The sequence below is a fragment of the Gopherus flavomarginatus genome (assembly GCF_025201925.1).
Source record: "Gopherus flavomarginatus isolate rGopFla2 chromosome 13 unlocalized genomic scaffold, rGopFla2.mat.asm SUPER_13_unloc_2, whole genome shotgun sequence".
NCBI lineage: Eukaryota > Metazoa > Chordata > Testudines > Testudinidae > Gopherus > Gopherus flavomarginatus.
The window spans coordinates 4,231,677-4,247,921 of NW_026114610.1; the positions used below are offsets into that span (position 1 = coordinate 4,231,677).

The 16,245-nt window shown below is 52.8% G+C and overlaps 2 non-coding genes across 2 annotated transcripts; both read left to right on the plus strand.

Annotated features, from left to right (window-relative positions):
* Positions 1-2,308: 2,308 nt before the first annotated feature.
* Positions 2,309-2,390, plus strand: TRNAL-CAA (transfer RNA leucine (anticodon CAA)). Its single transcript has one exon. It is a non-coding gene; the product is annotated as a tRNA-Leu (tRNA).
* Positions 2,391-9,130: 6,740 nt separating this feature from the next.
* On the plus strand, positions 9,131-9,211 carry TRNAS-AGA (transfer RNA serine (anticodon AGA)). Its single transcript has one exon. It is a non-coding gene; the product is annotated as a tRNA-Ser (tRNA).
* Positions 9,212-16,245: the final 7,034 nt, after the last annotated feature.

Genomic DNA, 16,245 nt, shown 5'->3' on the forward strand with positions numbered 1-16,245 from the left:
TTCCCAGAGCTCCTGCTCTGCTCCTCAGACCTGTCTGTCCTCAGCTCTGCAGGCAGAGGGGAAGGGGCATGTTGGGAACACACACGCCCCATTCCAGACACCACACAGCATCCACAGGGCTACCAAAACACCTCATCTTCGGCCAAAACCACACCTCACCCAGAGGGAGCAAAAAGCCTTTGTGAGCACAGCACACACAAGACAGGAAAAGATTAACACCCACACCCAGCCCAGCCAAAGTGGGAGCTTCCTCACCTTCCCGGCCACAGGTCCATGGGGCTCATGGATGGAGAAGTTTGCTGGGCTGTGGGGGTCCCTGAAGAACTGGCTCAGTATGTGAATGTCTGGGATGTATGTGGAGGCCTGACTGTGGGTTGGGGTGTCCAGGAGGACCTGAGGAAAGGGAATAGGGGGATTAGGGATAGAGGAGAGTGGCGTTACCAAGGAGCATTGTGGGAATGTGGGTTTTAGAGAGCCCAGAGTGGATGGGTGTCGGCGTGTTGGACGACCCCACAGTGGTTGAAAAGGGGAACCTGGCAGGTTTGGGTGTAGCAGAGATTGAAGATGAGGAACCTCACAACCTGGGGATGGACTGGGGGAGTGGGAGGATGGGAAAGTGGGGCCCAGCAATGAGAAATGGGATGGAGGCAATTAGGGGTGGGGCACTGAGGAGGAGGATGGGGGGGAGGAGGGGGGGGGGCAGGGTGCTGAGGACAGGAAGGAGGATGTGGGAGATGAGGCAAGAGGAGGTCTGTGTCGGGGTGCTGAGGGTGGGGGGGGGAGGAGGAGGTCGGGGCGAAGGGAAAGGCCAGGTAGAGTGTACACGATGGGGGAGGGGATGCTGGGGGCTGAGGGATCCCCACAGATGGGGGTGGGGCTGGCGAGAGGGTCACAACAGATAAGGGGAGAGTCACAGTGGATGGGAGGGACACTGGGGGGCAGGTTGTGGGGGCTTGAGGGGCTGCTGGGGCCCTACAGAGGGAGAGGAGGGGGCGGTGCTGGCAGGAGAGTCACAGCAAATGGGGGGTGGACACTGGGGGGGCAGGTTGGGGGAGGTTGAAGGCCCCGCGGCCCCAGGCTGCCGCTTGTGGGGCTGCTCCCAGGCAGCTCAGCCCCCCCCGTTGCCCCCCCCAGCCCCAGCGGGGGGGGTGAAGCCCTTTAACTCTGCGCTGCCTCTGCCCTGTGCCCCCCCCGCCCGGCTCCAACGGGCCCGGGGCTGCTCCCGGGGCAGGGGCTGGGCCTGGCGCCTGGAACTGGGTGTCTGAGCCCCCGGCCCCCCCGTGCAGAGCCGCCTCTCCCCGTCCCGCCTCAGCACCCCTCGGCCCGGCCCCGCCTGCCGGCTGCCCCAGAGCCCGCGTCCCCCCCGCAGCGCCGGGGCGGGTCCCACTGGTGCCCCCCCCACCGGCTCCCCGTTTGGAGGGGGTGGGGGCAGCGAGGCCTCGGGGCGAGGGAACTACGCTTCCCAGTGTGCACCGGGAGGGGCGCGTTGCCAGAGCAACCGTTCGTCACTTCCGCTCTGAGACGAGCCAGGAACTACAACTCCCAGCCTGCCCCGGGGCACTTCCGTCCTCTGTAGCCCAGGTGAAGGCGGGTCCCTGGGCCAATCGGACACCTCACGCCCCGCCCCCAGAGATCCCCGGCCCCGCCCTCCTCAAGCTCCGGCTCCTGACGCGAACTCTCGTGTCGCGGGGTCTCGGCCTGGCCCCGCCCCCCGCAGCGCGGCGCCCCCCAGTGCGGTGGGGGCTGCCGGGCACCTGCTTCTCCCCTGGGCCCATCTGTGCCGCCCCGATGTGCCCCGCGGGGCTGCCCCGCTCAGGGGGGGGGGGCGTTGGGTGGAGCCCTATGGAAACACGGGGGTGGGGTGGGCAGGGCTGGGAGCCAGGACTCCTGGGTTCTCCCCCAGCTCAGGGAAGGGAAGGAAAGGGCGGGGAGGTAAGGGGACATTTCTCTGCACAATACTGCTGCTAATCCAGTTACTGACTCCAGGAAACATTTTCCATAGCCTGGTTCTGTGTGTCACTGGTTTCTATAGCAAAGATCAGTCCCTGGCCTTGTGGCCCAGACATCCTCATTCATATCAAGCTTCAAGTTGAGAATCATTTCCCATTTCCGCTCTGTGGGAGGGGAGACTTTTAAATGCGCTCTCTGTGCAACTGCACATGGCTAAACAAAGAGAACAAACCCCAAATCCCCCCTGTGCTTTGGGAGCCAGGTTTGCGGTGGGAATTCTGTAGTTCAGATGACTTCATGCTTGGGCATTGTGATTCTTTACCAGTTTCTCTGGCAGTGGGGCACTTTTGTGCTCACAGCTGTGATGGCCGAGTGGTTAAGGTGTTGGCATCAAAATCCAATAGGGTTCCCCTGCGCAGGTTCAAATCCTGCTCACACCAAGGCCTGTGTTTTAGCCAGTCTCTAAACTGGGCAATACCTCTCTACAACCCCCTGAAACACTCTCAATTCTCTCCCCAACCCAAGTAAATTCTGTTCTGCTCTTTTCATAGAGATCCCTGGGACACCACCTCACACTGTGTCCCTGAGGTGTTAGGCAAACTCTCAGCACCTGACTCCTCTGCCACTCACCTGGTGCCCCTCAGATCAGCTATAGCCCTGGTTCTGCTTCTCTCTCTAGGGTGTGAAAGGAGCCAAGTCAGCGACTCCATGGGTGCTACAGGGCTGCAGAATACACACACAAAAAAAAAAAAGTGCCCAGTAGCTGCCCCTGTACCTCCCACCTGCTAGCAGGCCTGGCCGACAAGCTCCTCCTCTTCTTCTTCAGCACCTCCTGCCGGCCATTGATGGGGTGTACTGGAGAAGTGAGGAGAGAAAGAAGTGGGGCAGGGTGGGGTGGGAAGAAATTTGATGGTTTGAGGGCAGGGCCTGTGGTGGAGCAGGCATTGAGCACTGCCCAGGAACTCTCAAAGTCAGCGCCTCTGAGCGCAGAAGCCTTCTCTGAGTCTGAGCTGCCAGGATCCCTGCTGCAGAGCAGGTGCCACAAGTCTCAGCCTCTCTGTCCCACACATGGCTCTGGGCACCACCAGGAATCATTTGGCTCCTGGCACACAAGGCAACATAAAAGCTGAGTCCCTGGACAGCAGCTCAAACCCTGGCCCCTCCCATTAAGAGCCTGATACTCTACTGACTGAGCTAGCTAGGCTTGCTAAGAACCTTCACCCCTCCTCTTCTTCTCCACGGCCACTGCTAATTCCTCCTCCTCTTCCTCCCTTCTGCATCTGAGGGTCACTAAATCTCTTCACCTAGACAGCCAGCCCATCCACTGCACCCCAATCCCCCATACCTGAGCCTCCCTGCCAAGGTCCTGCACCTGGCTCCATAGAATTAATTCTCACGTGTTGCTGGGAACTCTACATCTTGTGCCCAGAGAGTCTCGGCCCCACTCAGTAGAAGACCCGAGAAACATAGTGTCTGCCTTTTCTAAAGAACGGCTTGGAGGGGCTTTTTTCATATGGCCTAATGGATATGGTGTCTGATTTTGGGTCAGAAGATTGAGGGTTCAAGTCCCTTTATGGTTGTGTTTCTGCAGTTTTACTTTCGTGCTGAAAGTCCTGCTTCCTTCAGGTCTGGAACCTCTTCTTGGCTGCTCAGGCCAATGCTCTGGCTTCAGCTAGAGCCCCAGGAAGGAGTTGGGGGTTGGGTGTCACAAAGGCTGAAGCATGAGTCCCAGGTCCTTCCAGTCTAGCCTTTGCCATTCCTGACTTGCCAAAGATAATGGGCGGCTGGCCAGGCAGGCGTGTAGAGCAGTTTCCCTCTTCCAAGTGTGCGCCTGTCCCTGTGCTGGAGGGGGCTTGGTGAATAGCACCTTGGGAGCCTGGGTGTTTCTCTGCTTCTCACCAGCTGGGGAAAAGCCTCTTGGGGTAAAATCTCCTGCCCCACTGCAAAAGTGAGCACCTGAGTGGGAACAGACAGAGGTCACACCAGGGGGCTGGCACTGCTTTCTTACCTTCTTCTGATGTTGGCCACAGAGCATCAGCAGCTGCCCTACATGCTGGTCTGCGGGTCGCTTTCAGTGGGTATTTGGCATGGCAGGAAGCAGCCTGGCTGGAGGTCTTTGTGGCTGTCTGCTGGCCATTCATAGGCATGGTTGTCCCCTCCTCTAGCCCCGCCTTCTGTTGCTCAGTGGCTTATAAACCTTCCCTTGGAGCTGTCAGCACCAGCCACCTCTGCTCTATGTGTCCGGAGGAGGGAAGGTGTGAGGGGCTCCAGGCTGGGCTCCATCTCCCTCCTGCCAAGCCCTGACTATTAATCCCAGCCCTGGCACTCCTTTCTTCAAGCGCCGTGTGGGCCAGAGGAAAAGTGTGGCAGCAAGGACATGGGCCAAGCTTGTGGACATCAGGTGAAGCAGCAAGAATGCCAATCACCAGGTCAAACCACAGGACTACAGGCAGCCATAGCCACTTCTACACCCCAATCCATTGCAGCCATCTCAATCAAAGACCTGGCTCCAGTGGGTATGAGTCACCCAGCGGGAGGGAAAAGACTCACTCTTAAACAACTGGAGATAGGGAAATCGAGCACTTTGAGCTCTAGGGCTTTAACACAAACCAACACAAGGTCCCACTGACATTTGAACTCAGACTGCAGTATTCAGAGTCCTGAGTGCTGCCCATTACACCATGGGACCAGCTTGTGCTGCCTTCTCTGGCCACCGGTGACCCTCACGGGGCTGGCTCGTGTAAGAGACTGTTGGACCTTTACTAAAACTTAGTAGAGTTTTTGGTTGGCTAGTTCCCAGTCCCAATAAAAGGGGGAAGGGTCAATGGGAAATCAGGCCGCTGAGACTGACGTGCCCCTGGGGCAATGGTCACAAACTGGTAGGGAACACGTGAGAATTTGTTATTGGAGAAAAATTCCTGGTGAAAATTGGCAAAGCTGTGAAGATTTTGAAAAATTCCAGTGAATTTACACATGAAGATACAAACAGAGAGACAAACACACACAGAGAGAAAGAGAAAATCACAGACTGCACAGGCCCACACAGACATAAACAAAAACCAAACCCACACAAACCCACACAGCACACAGAGGCATATACACAAAAGGGAAAACCACACAAAATATAGAAAGAACAAATCCACACCAAAAAACACAGCAAAAGCCCACAACAAGAAAGCACAAAACTCACATACCAAAAGAATACTAAGCAAAAAAACAATCTGTATGCAAAAATCATACACACACGCACCCAAAACTATGCCAGGCATCCACCAAAATCACACAGGACCCACATGCACATCAACATGACAGACGAAAACCACATCAACATACAGAAAGCCAGGCAGGGTTTGAGTCTCACAGTGAATAGGGTGAACACACCCTGGTTTGGGGAGCAAAGACTGAGGGGGAGTCAGGGGCAGTGCTCTGGGCTCTGCCTGACCCCTCCCTGACACAGGTGGCTGGTGGAGAGCAGAGCCTGGTAGATCTGTGGAATCTGCCCTGCTCTCCGTAAAGCAAGGGGACCTCAGTGTCTTCTGAGCTGCAATTGTATTTTCTGCAGGGCAAACTGATTGGCAGAACCCATTTGCTTAAAGAAAGCTAGTGCTTTAGGTGAGGTTTGAATTTACAACCTCAGCATCGCTCCACTTAGCACTGCTACTATAAGTCCTGTACACTAACCCATTGCCACTCTGGTCCCCAGCTGAGGGTCTTGCCTCCTTGATTCATGGCTGGATTAGGGGTTGAGGGGGTTGCATTAACTAAAACAAATCCATATTAATGGCTGTTGAATGGCAGCAGCAGAGGTGGGGAGTCTCCTTCTGTGTGATAGAGCTGGTTCCCCCTTCCATTGCTGAGGGGAAGGTTGGTGCTTTGAGCCCACCCGAGGCAGGAATGTCCCATGGGTGAGATTAACGGGACTCAACAGAAGGGAGGGGAAGTCTTTTCTATTCCTGCCTAGCTCCATTGATCTCCTGTGGCCCTTTCGGCTCTCTGCTCCTCTGTTGGGGAGATGCAGAGACAAGCCCCCATCTGGGTGAGTCACCGAGAGACTGTGTCCCATGGAGTGTGTGTGGGAGAGGGAGAGGGTTGGATTGGGCTCAAGGGGAGAAGGTTGTGTGTGACAGTGTGTAGGGGAGGGGGAGGGTGTGTTCCTTAGGATATAAATGATGGAAAACACAAGAGCAGTGACAGTGAAGCCCCGTGTCTCAGTGTTATGACCCTGTGTGGTGCTGCCGTTCACCTTCCCCTCCTATGGTCTCATCTTTCATTGAATCCAGCATTTTTTTCACCTGTCATCACCACAGAGGTATCGCACACGCCTCAGATACAGAGATGCCAAGGACTGGAACTGATTTCAGCTGCAGGACAGCTGTTCTAGGTTTTTATACATTTGCACAGGAAAATGCTGAGTGTTTAAATTCATTTCAAGCCCCCCGCCCCCATTCAGCGAACTCCTGAACATACTGGAGATGAGTCTGGAAATCCATTTTCATTTGAAAAAGTTTTTCAAGGGAATCACTTGGATTGTAACTAGGAACCTATTATCCTGCAGGGAAACATTCACCCACTGATCTATCCTCGCAACAAAGAGTGTCATGTATAACCCAGAACAGGAACAGTTTTTAACCTAGGGGTTACTAAACTTTCTCTCTATACAAACACCACAGCTTACAAACTCCCCACCCCAGCTCTGTGTCACCAGAGCACAACAACAACTCTCCTTGGAGCACACACGGCTCCCCAGCTCCGTGCCCATCAGTCTCTCCAGCATTGCTCCAATCCCTCAAAGCAGGGTCTCAACCTCAATTTACCTTAGGGCCAGTGCCAGTCCTCCAATCCTCCCAGTGGGCCAATAATGTCACTCATACCACTCAGAACCCACCCCCCAAAACTCTGCCTCTCACCTGCCTAAGGCTCTGGGAGGGAGGTTGGGCCAGGGGAGGAGGTCTAGGGTTCAGGCCCTGGGTTGGGGCTGGGGATTGGAGTGCAGGAGGGGTGCAGGCTCTGGGGGGAGTTTGGGTGCAGAAGGGGTGAGAGGCTGGTCTCTGGGGCTACGTCCAGACTACCCGCCGTATCGGCAGGTGAAAATTGATTGCTCGGGGATCGATATATCACGTCTAATCTAGACGCGATATATCGATACCCGAGCGCACTTATATCGATTCCGGAACTCCATCAACCCCAACGGAGTTGCGGAATCGACAGGAGGAGCCGCGAACATTGATCCCACGTGGTGTGGACAGGTGAGTAATCCGATCTTAGATATTCGACTTCAGCTACGTTATTCACGTAGCTGAAGTTGCGTATCTAAGATCGATTTCCCCCCCGTAGTGTGGACCAGCCCTGGGAGGGAGTTGGGGGGGAGGGGTTCTAGGGTGCAGGCTCTGGGATGGAGTTTGGGTGCTGGGTGCAGGCTATGGGCTGCAGTAGGGGGAACAGGAGGAGGGGTGAGGGTGCAGGTTCTGGGAGGGAGATTGGGGGCAGGTGGGAGGGGGTGTGTGGAGGGAGGGGGTGCAGGCTGTGGGAGGGAGTTTGGGAGCTGGGGGGTGTGGAGGGAGGAGTGCAGGCTCTGGGAGGGAATTTGAGGGCTGGGAAGTGTAGAGGGGGTGCAGGCTCTGGGAGGAAGTTTGGGGGGAGGAGGGGGTATATGAGGAGGGGATGGTGGTGTAGGCTCTGAGAGGGAGTCAGGGGTGCGGTGCTTACCTGGGGATCCAAGGGAGGGCATGTTGGGGGGCCTCCGCATGCTGCTGCCCCAGCCATCACCCCCGCAGCATCCCATTGGCTGTAGGAGCTTGGGGTGGGGGCAGCACGTAGAGGCACAGCTCTGCCCAACCTTTCCATGGGGAGGGGCCAGCAACCACTGGAGCAAGGAGGCAGATGCTGCCCAGCTCCGCTGCACTGCCGGGGCCTCTGGAGGGGAGAGCCTGGGGGTGGCAGGTGGGGCCAAGGGAGTGAACTGGTCCCAAAACTGCTGGAGCCCTACGGGCAAGACCTGGTAACCAGGACTGCCAGCCAGACAAACACCTTTAAGAGGAGGCGTCCCTCTCCCTGTCAAAAACTGATCTTCCTCCTTCAGTTCAGTGACAGCCTGAATTGTTCCTTATCCCGGCAGAGCCAGAGGATTGAAAGCGGCAACATCAAACCCTTGTGTAGCTCGCAGGGATGGACACAAACAGTCCCTGGTATCTGAGGAGAGGTTTAGCTTTGCCCTTGGTCAACTACAAGGCGAAAGGGGAAGGAGGTGGCGCCAGATATAAAGAGTGAAACACGACACATCATAGTTATGCCCATGGTGGCTGCAAAATCTTTTTATATACTTCTTCTTATCAGCAGTGTATTGTTTTCTCTGGAGTCTAGGCCTTGACCAAGAAATTTGTACCTCAATAAAATAATCAACTGCCCTTGGTGAAGGCAATAGACTTAACACCCACTGGGGTGTCCCTACACATGTACAAGTACTAACAAAGTGGCTGCCTTTTATCCATAGATTTTAATCAGGGCAATAAATTGAAACAAATCCCTGTTAAATCATTTCCCAGCCCGAGTCCTTCACCCACATTCCCTAGAGCACTGGGCCACCATGTGGCTGTTTCATTTCCTGCCTCAATTTCACACAGAGAATCAATTTCCTTTGCACAGATCCATGAACAGCAAAACCTCCCCATGTCTCTGGTCTGAGCCAGGGCATTCGATTCCAGTGAACCCTTCTCTCCTGCAATGGTGATGGGCAGACAGAGGGGACGTGGCACCTGCATCCCTGCCAGGGAGATATTGGCTTGGCTCTTTCTTTCTGCTGCTGTTGTTAGTCCAGGAAACATCAAGGGTGGAATGCAAGGCTGAGTTCATGCACCAGCCCCTGGAAATATTTCAGTGCCCCAGAGAAATCCTGCCCCCGGCTATTGGAACGATGTGCTGGAGATTTGACTAGGAAAGGGACTGTCTGAATTGTCAGAGTGGGGAATGAACAACAATCTACAGCAATGTCATTAACACAAACACACTCTCATCCTGCTCCAGCTGGAAGGAAAATGGGCAGGAATTCTCGCTGTTCAGCCAAGGACAAACTTACACTCATGAGTAGCAGTGAGTGTGCTGGGGAAGCTGATCTGAGCAAACAATTTGAAGTGACAATTCAGTGAGAACAGAATCATTGTGTAGTGAAACAAGTGTGTGTCAAGTAGTTGTGGCCAAGTGGTTAAGGTGGTGGACTAGAAATCCATCGGGGTCACCTGTGCAGGTTTGAACCCTGCAAACTACACCTGGTGGTGGTGTTGTTATTATTGTAGTCTTAGTGCCTGAGCAACCACAGTGTGAACTGGAGCCAGATCTAGTTTCACTCTGTCTACACTTAAAACACTACTGTGGCCTTGCTATAGCACTCTGGAGCAGACAGCGACCAGAGGGTTTTTCCCATCCCTGTAATAGCTACATTGACAGAACAGTTCTTCCTTTTCCTTAGCACTATCGAACCAGGGTTTAGGTCACCTTAACTCTATGGGTTTGGGGATGGGGTTACACCCTGAGAGACGTCGCTCTGCAGTTCAGTGCTCAGCATGCACCAGCCCTTAGATCCCTCTTGGTATTTCAATGCAGGCGCTGACCTGTGAGAGGAAAACATCAGCTCACAAACAAAGAGACTGAATTCCCCACATTTAATCTCTCTGCACTTTCCAGAAAGTCACAAAATTCAATTCATTCTTGCTAGGACAGAGAAAAAATAAGTGACACTAAGTTTTTGGCTTGGTTACATAAAATTAAGTGTTTAACTAATATAGTAAAAAATCTGTACTGATTCCTCTAACTAACACCGAAGCGTAAAATAGGAACAGAAACAAATAGTGTCAATGGCGGCTAATTTCGCAAATGATTTTTCCATTATTAATTGCCACACTGCCCCCATTGGAGGTCTGGGCATCTCCAGTGTCATAGCTCTGCATTCACCTTCCCCTTAGAATTGTTCTCAGACATTCGCCTTCCTCTGCAGTGTGGGGCACAGGGTCACTTGCTGGAGGAGTCCCTGCACCTTGAGGTCTTTAAACCACAATTTGAGGACTTCAATAGCTCAGACATAGGTCAGGGGTTTGTTACAGGGGTGGATGGGTGAGATTCTGTGGCCTGCATTGTGCAGGAGGTCAGACTAGATGATCATAATGGTCCCTTCTGACCTTAAGTCTATGAATTCCCAAATTTGGAAAATTGTGCAGTTCAGAATGTGAATAGTGACCCCGTCTTCTTCCTGCACCTGCTCTACATTGCTCCACAGCAGCTTCTTCCCCTGCAGAGTCACCCCAGCACTGCAGTGCAGCCGCCCAGGGTTCAGCAGGGGCCCCTGGCAAGGACCGTGGGTGCAGCTAACAGCCCAGTGTGCCTGGCAGTGAAGCAGCTGTAGAAAAGCAACACTCCCCCACAAGTACAGAGACTGAATTCCCCAACTATAACATCATGACCCCCCTGTAGAAAGCCACACATGTCCGTTGCATTTTCACAGGGAGATGCAAAAATCAAGTGACACCAATTTTTTAATTGAGTAAATAAAGTTGAGAAGATAGTTATTAACCTCACAAAAAAAAGGCTCATTTCCCAAACAATCCTCCAAATGTTACTAATTCCTGGCCCTCCTCCAAAGGAGCTCTGTGCAGTGTAACTGTTCTGCAGGCAGCTTCCCATTAAATGCTGTTGTGGGACATTCCCAGACCTGGAAATGTACAAATGACAGAATTTGAAGAGCAAACCTGGGTCCCTGCACCAGGCCGGATTTGAGTGTTTTGTCCCTGTCACTTAGTGTTTGTCAATAGTACAAACGCCATGGGCAGGACTCCAGGCTCTGCTTGAGGGATCCTGGAACAGGGGCTGGTGGGGGAGAAAGGATTGTAGATTCTGACCTGCACTCTGGAGAGGAGCTAATAAGTGAAGGGGGCATTTTTAACTTCTCCCCTGCCTCAGTGTCCCCTGGGCTGGAATTGTACATTCCACAAGGCCAAATGAGGGGGTGATGGCACTTGGTTAATGAAAACCAGTGCTCTAGATGAGGTTTGAACTCACAACCTCAGCATAGCTCTTCTCAGTACTACCTGCTAACCAATTGTGCCACTGGAGGAACTGTCAATTGCTATTCTCCCTAGGTTGATAAAGGCAAGGAATGACCCCAAAACATTCTCAGGGGAGTTGAAAGCAGGTAGCGACAAGTGTTGTACTTGGTGGGGTGGAGTCTTCTTAAGGCTTCCAGGCACCATTTGACCCCTTTTTCGTCCCTGTGTAATAACAGAGCTCATTAAGACTCACTATAAAGTCTTGCTGCAGACCAACAGATCTGAAATCACTGATCACCAGGTCTAAGCATTACTCCTGCTTTGGGACAGTGTCTCTCATCCAACAAACTACCCAGTCTGCGCTAGCAGTAAGGCTCCCTCATTTACAGCTGAAATCAGGGAGAGCTGTGTGAAGTGCAGGGACCCAGGGGTGCCTGAACAGAGGGGAACAACACCCCAGGACTTTTCAAAATGGGAGGGCTCTGCCTTGCCACTTTGTAATGACCGTAAGGGCAAGTGAGCGGGGAGGGGTGTCATAAACAGATAGCTAAGGGTTAATGTCTCTTTCACCTGAAGCACCTGACCAGAGGACCAATCAGGAAACCGGATTTTTTTCAACTCTGGGTGGAAGGAAGTTTGTGTCTGAGTCTTTGTTTTCTGTCTGCCTGCTTTCTCTGAGCTTTGGAGAAGTAGTTCTGCTTTCTAATCTTCTGTTTCTAAGTGTAAGGACAAAGAGATCAGATAGTAAGTTATATGGTTTCTTTTCTTTGGTATTTGCATGAATATAAGTGCTGGAGTGCTTTGATTTGTATTCTTTTTGAATAAGGCTGTTTATTCAATATTCTTTTAAGCAATTGACCCTGTATTTTGTCACCTTAATACAGAGAGACCATTTGTATGTATTTTTCCTTTCTTTTTTATATAAAGCTTTCTTTTAAGACCTGTTGGAGTTTTCTTTTCTGGGAAATTTCAGGGAAATTGAGTCTGTACTCACCAGGGAATTGGTGGGAGGAAGAAATCAGGGGGAAATCTGTGTGTGTTGAATTTGCTAGCCTGATTTTGCATTCCCTCTGGGTGAAGAGGAAAGTGCTTTTTGTTTCCAGGACTGGGAACGGAGAGGGGGAGTCACTCTGTTTGAATTCACAGAGCTTGTGTCTGTGTATCTCTCCAGGAGCACCTGGAGGGGGGAAGGGAAAAAGGATTATTTCCCTTTGTTGTGAGACTCAAGGGATTTGGGTCTTGGGGTCCCCAGGGAAGGTTTTTCAGGGGGACCAGAGTTCCCCAAAACACTCTAATTTTTTGGGTGGTGGCAGCAAGTACCAGGTCCAAGCTGGTAACTAAGCTTGGAGGTTTTCATGCTAACCCCCATATTTTGGACGCTAAGGTCCAAATCTGGGACTAAGGTTATAATAAGGGGGCAGAGAGCAGTGAGCAGGAGGTGGGGTCTTGGGGGGAAGAGGCTGCACAGGAGCGGGGCCTTCAGGAGAAGGGGTGGTGCAGGGGCGTGGCCTCCAGTGGAAGGGATGGGGCTACAGTTCGGGCTCTGGTGGCAACTATTTTTAGGGAGCCTGTTCCGCTCCTGGTGGGACCACAAGACGTCCCAGAGCAGAGAGAGTGGCCAGCAGAGTGGTGACAGGGTGGAACAGCAAGTGACCGGCAATGTGGCCAGACAGCAAAGGGAGAAATGGCCTTTCCCCCCGTGAGGTGAGAGGTGAACTCTGGGTTTTCACTAACCCAGGACAGCAGCTGTGGGTGTGGTGCAGTGAAGGGAGGGGCACATCCACAGAGCTTTTGGTGTCTAGATTTAAGAGCCAGAGGCAAAAGGCCACTGCCCAGTGGGCTGTGGGTGGGTGTTTTGCTCATAGTGTTGTGTTATAAATCCTCATTGTGGTGTTTTCCCAAGTTAATACAAGGTGATTTTCCTCCTTTTTCTTATAGTTTCTTTTCTACACTCAGTGAGTGTGAGTGGGGAAAGTATCGCCTCTTAGAGGCACCCAGTGGCCAGGGCTAGTTTCCCCAGGTTACTGGGTGGGGGCTTAAGCAGATTGTGTGTTGTATTGTTGAAGAGGAGCCCCAAGCACCCAGACAAGGAATTGTAACTTCAACCTTCAGAGTAAGAGCTAGAGGTGCTGCCAGCTGAGCTAGCCAGGCCTCCTAAACATATTAACCCCTTTCACCGCAAGAGCAAACACCGGGTACTTCTGTGCTTCTCAGCAGCTGGGAAAGAGCCTCTTGGGGTAAATCCTCCCCTCCTCTTGCCTCACCCTCAGTTGCTCTGTGGCTTTTAAGCCTTCCCTTGGAGCTGTCAGCACCAGCTGCCTCTGCTCCAGATGCCCAGAGGAGGAGAGGTGTACTGGGGGTCCAGCCTGGGACTCTTCCTCCCTCCTGCCTATCCATGACTATTAAACCTGGGCAAGAGGAAAAGGGTGGCAACTGGACTGTTGACATTCTCTCTTTCACGTAAATCAATGTGACTCCTGGCCTATCCCTGCAGAAAGGTGTACCGCATCTGTGTCTGGTGCGAGCTCAGATCAGAGGAATTGGAGGCTACCTCCTGCCCTCCACTGGTTCCACTATGGAGAGACATGTCCTCTAAACCGACCTCACTACAAACCTGCACCAGGGAGTGGTCCTCATAGAAGAGTTTCCTCTGACAGTTGGGAAAATGGGACCAGCGGTTCTCAGGCCATCTGACACAATTAAAATCCACCCCCTACACCAAACACTGTGTAGTCCAGAGGAAGGGAGCCAGTTCCTTTCACACCTTAACTGGGGACCAAAGACACTAATCTAGTGGTAACAAGTGCCATGGAGAACTGCAAATGTGAAGAACAAGACTCCAACCTCATCATTCTTCCCTGGCCAGGAGGGCCAGAAAGACAGGCCCTTCCTCCAATCACCCTCTACCCATCAAGCCACCCTAAAGCTGTTAATGTGCATTTCCTGAATGCACACCATGTCCAAGTCCAGTTTCTCCAAGTCACTGAACATCCTACAATCTCCTCCTGGGCCCTCCAATCCCTGCCATGTTCCACGTGGACACTTTTACAGATGCCCCTTCCCCAGTACTGCCCTTGCTCAGCTGTGGAGAGGAACTTTTGTCCCCAGTCCCTGCCCCCTCTGGCACTATCTCCGAGGGCCACCCTGCCTCACTCTCTTCCCACCATATTGGGTCAACCAATAAGTCGCATGGGAAATACAGCTCCCATCTCTGATTTTAAAAGGTCAGGTGGGCCAACTGGGGCAGAAGTCCATGCTCCATTGTCTTGCTGGGGATCTCAAAATCAGGGATTCACCTCAGGTAAAGGTGCTGCTGCGCTCCCAGAAAACAAGCCACCTCCACACAAAGAAAGATAAAAGGGCTGTTAAAACCAGGGATTGAACCAGGGACCATTAGATTTTCACACTAATGCGTACCTAACTGAGCTACTTTGGCACTTGCATGATGCTATTTTGGCCTGCTGCTTTTCTGTCTGGGATGTTTTTATCAGCCATGGCCATGGCACACAAAAAGGACATCATTGTGAATGGCCCATGAAGACAAGACTCGCTTTTGCCTGCCTTGCTCAGCTTGACTTGCTTCCTCACACCATTCCTGCCTTAGTTCCCGGGTTGACCTGGTGGCAGAAGGGGACTGGGAGCCAGTGATGTGGGGAGGAAGTTGAGCTGGACCATGAGCTAGACTAGACCCTGACAGTAAGAGTCTGGCCACCACTTGCTGCCCCACCTTGTTATCCTGGCTTCCCCCACTGGACATCATTTAGGAAGGGAAGTGGGGCTTCTATCTCCCCTCCTCGATTTTCACATCACAGAGGAGCACAAACAGGAAAACAAACGGCTGCTCCATACTTCTCCCATGAGAGGAACCAGACGACCTTAGCTGTGGTGAGTATGAAGTGTCTGTTGGCTGACAGGGCCTGTCTTGGAGAAGCTGGAACAGCAGCTGACACCTCCCCCTTGGCTCCACGCTGTGGTAAATGCCCATTGCCTGGCTGCGTAAGTGAATGCTGCTCTGGGCTCTGGAGAAAGTCTGTATTGGTCTGTCAACCCCCCATCTTCGCTGAGCCAGTCTGGTAAGGTCCCAAGTGCCCCCTCCGGCCTGGCAGCTGAGAGTCTGTGCAGACATCAGCCCCTCTGCCAGCCCCACAGGCAGCAGCAGCGCCAGCCCCCCCAGCACCACAGGCGCACTCAATGCACTTCCTTTGGGGAAATGGCTCCTTGGCATTCAGCTGCTAGAGTGAGAGCCAGGAGAGAGCAGCGTCTGGCTCACCTTGGGGGAGAGAAGAGACCTGATGAGAGCTGATCTTCAGTTTCCCCAGCAAGGCTGGTCAGTTTTATTGCCACTGTAATAGTCAGTGCTTCCCTTCAGGGCTGGCCCTAGAAGGGTGCAGGATCTGGGACAAATCCCCCCCTTTCTGCCCTTCCCCACTCCAACCCTTCCCCCAAGTCCCACCCCTTCCTGCCCTGCATCTTCCTGCTCCATTCCTCTCCCTCCTCCCCACTGAACAGTTGATCACTGGCAGGGGGAGGTGCTGAATTGGAAGAGCAGGAGCTTGTCCACAAGACCTGAAGCAGGGGCAGAGCTGGCTGCCAGTGGGTGCTGAGCAACTTTTTTTTCCCCCTGTTGGTTCTGCAGCCCCGTAGCACCCATGCATTCACTGACTCGGCTCCTTTCATGCTCTAAAGAGAGGAGCAGAACCAGGGCTATGGCTGATCTATGGGGCACCAGGTGAGTGGCAGAGACTTCAGCTGCTGAGAGTTTGCCTGACACCTCAGGGACACAGTGTGAGGTGGTGTCCCAGGCATCTCTATGAAAGGAGCAGAACAGGATTTACTTGGGGTGGGGAGAGAATTGAGAGCATCATTGCTTGGGTGAGAGGTTGTGAGCAGGATTCAAACCTACAGAGGGAAATACTATTGGATTTATCAATTCTAACACCTTAACCACTCAGCTGTGAGTATAATAAGGCTTCTATACCACAGAATAAATAATCACAATGAACTGGTCAATAATCACAATGCCCAGGCTTGAAGATTTCCCACAGCAAACCTGGCTCCCAAAGCACTGGGGGTGGGGATTTGGGGTTTATTCTCTTTGCTTAGCCATGTACAGTTGCACAGAGAGCACGTTTAAAAGTCTCCCCTCCCACAGAGCAGGAATGGGAAATGATTCTCAACTTGAAGCCTGATGTGAATGCGAATGTCTAGACCAAGGGGACAGGGACTGGTCTTTGCTAGAGAAGCCACTCTCAAGTTTTAGCAA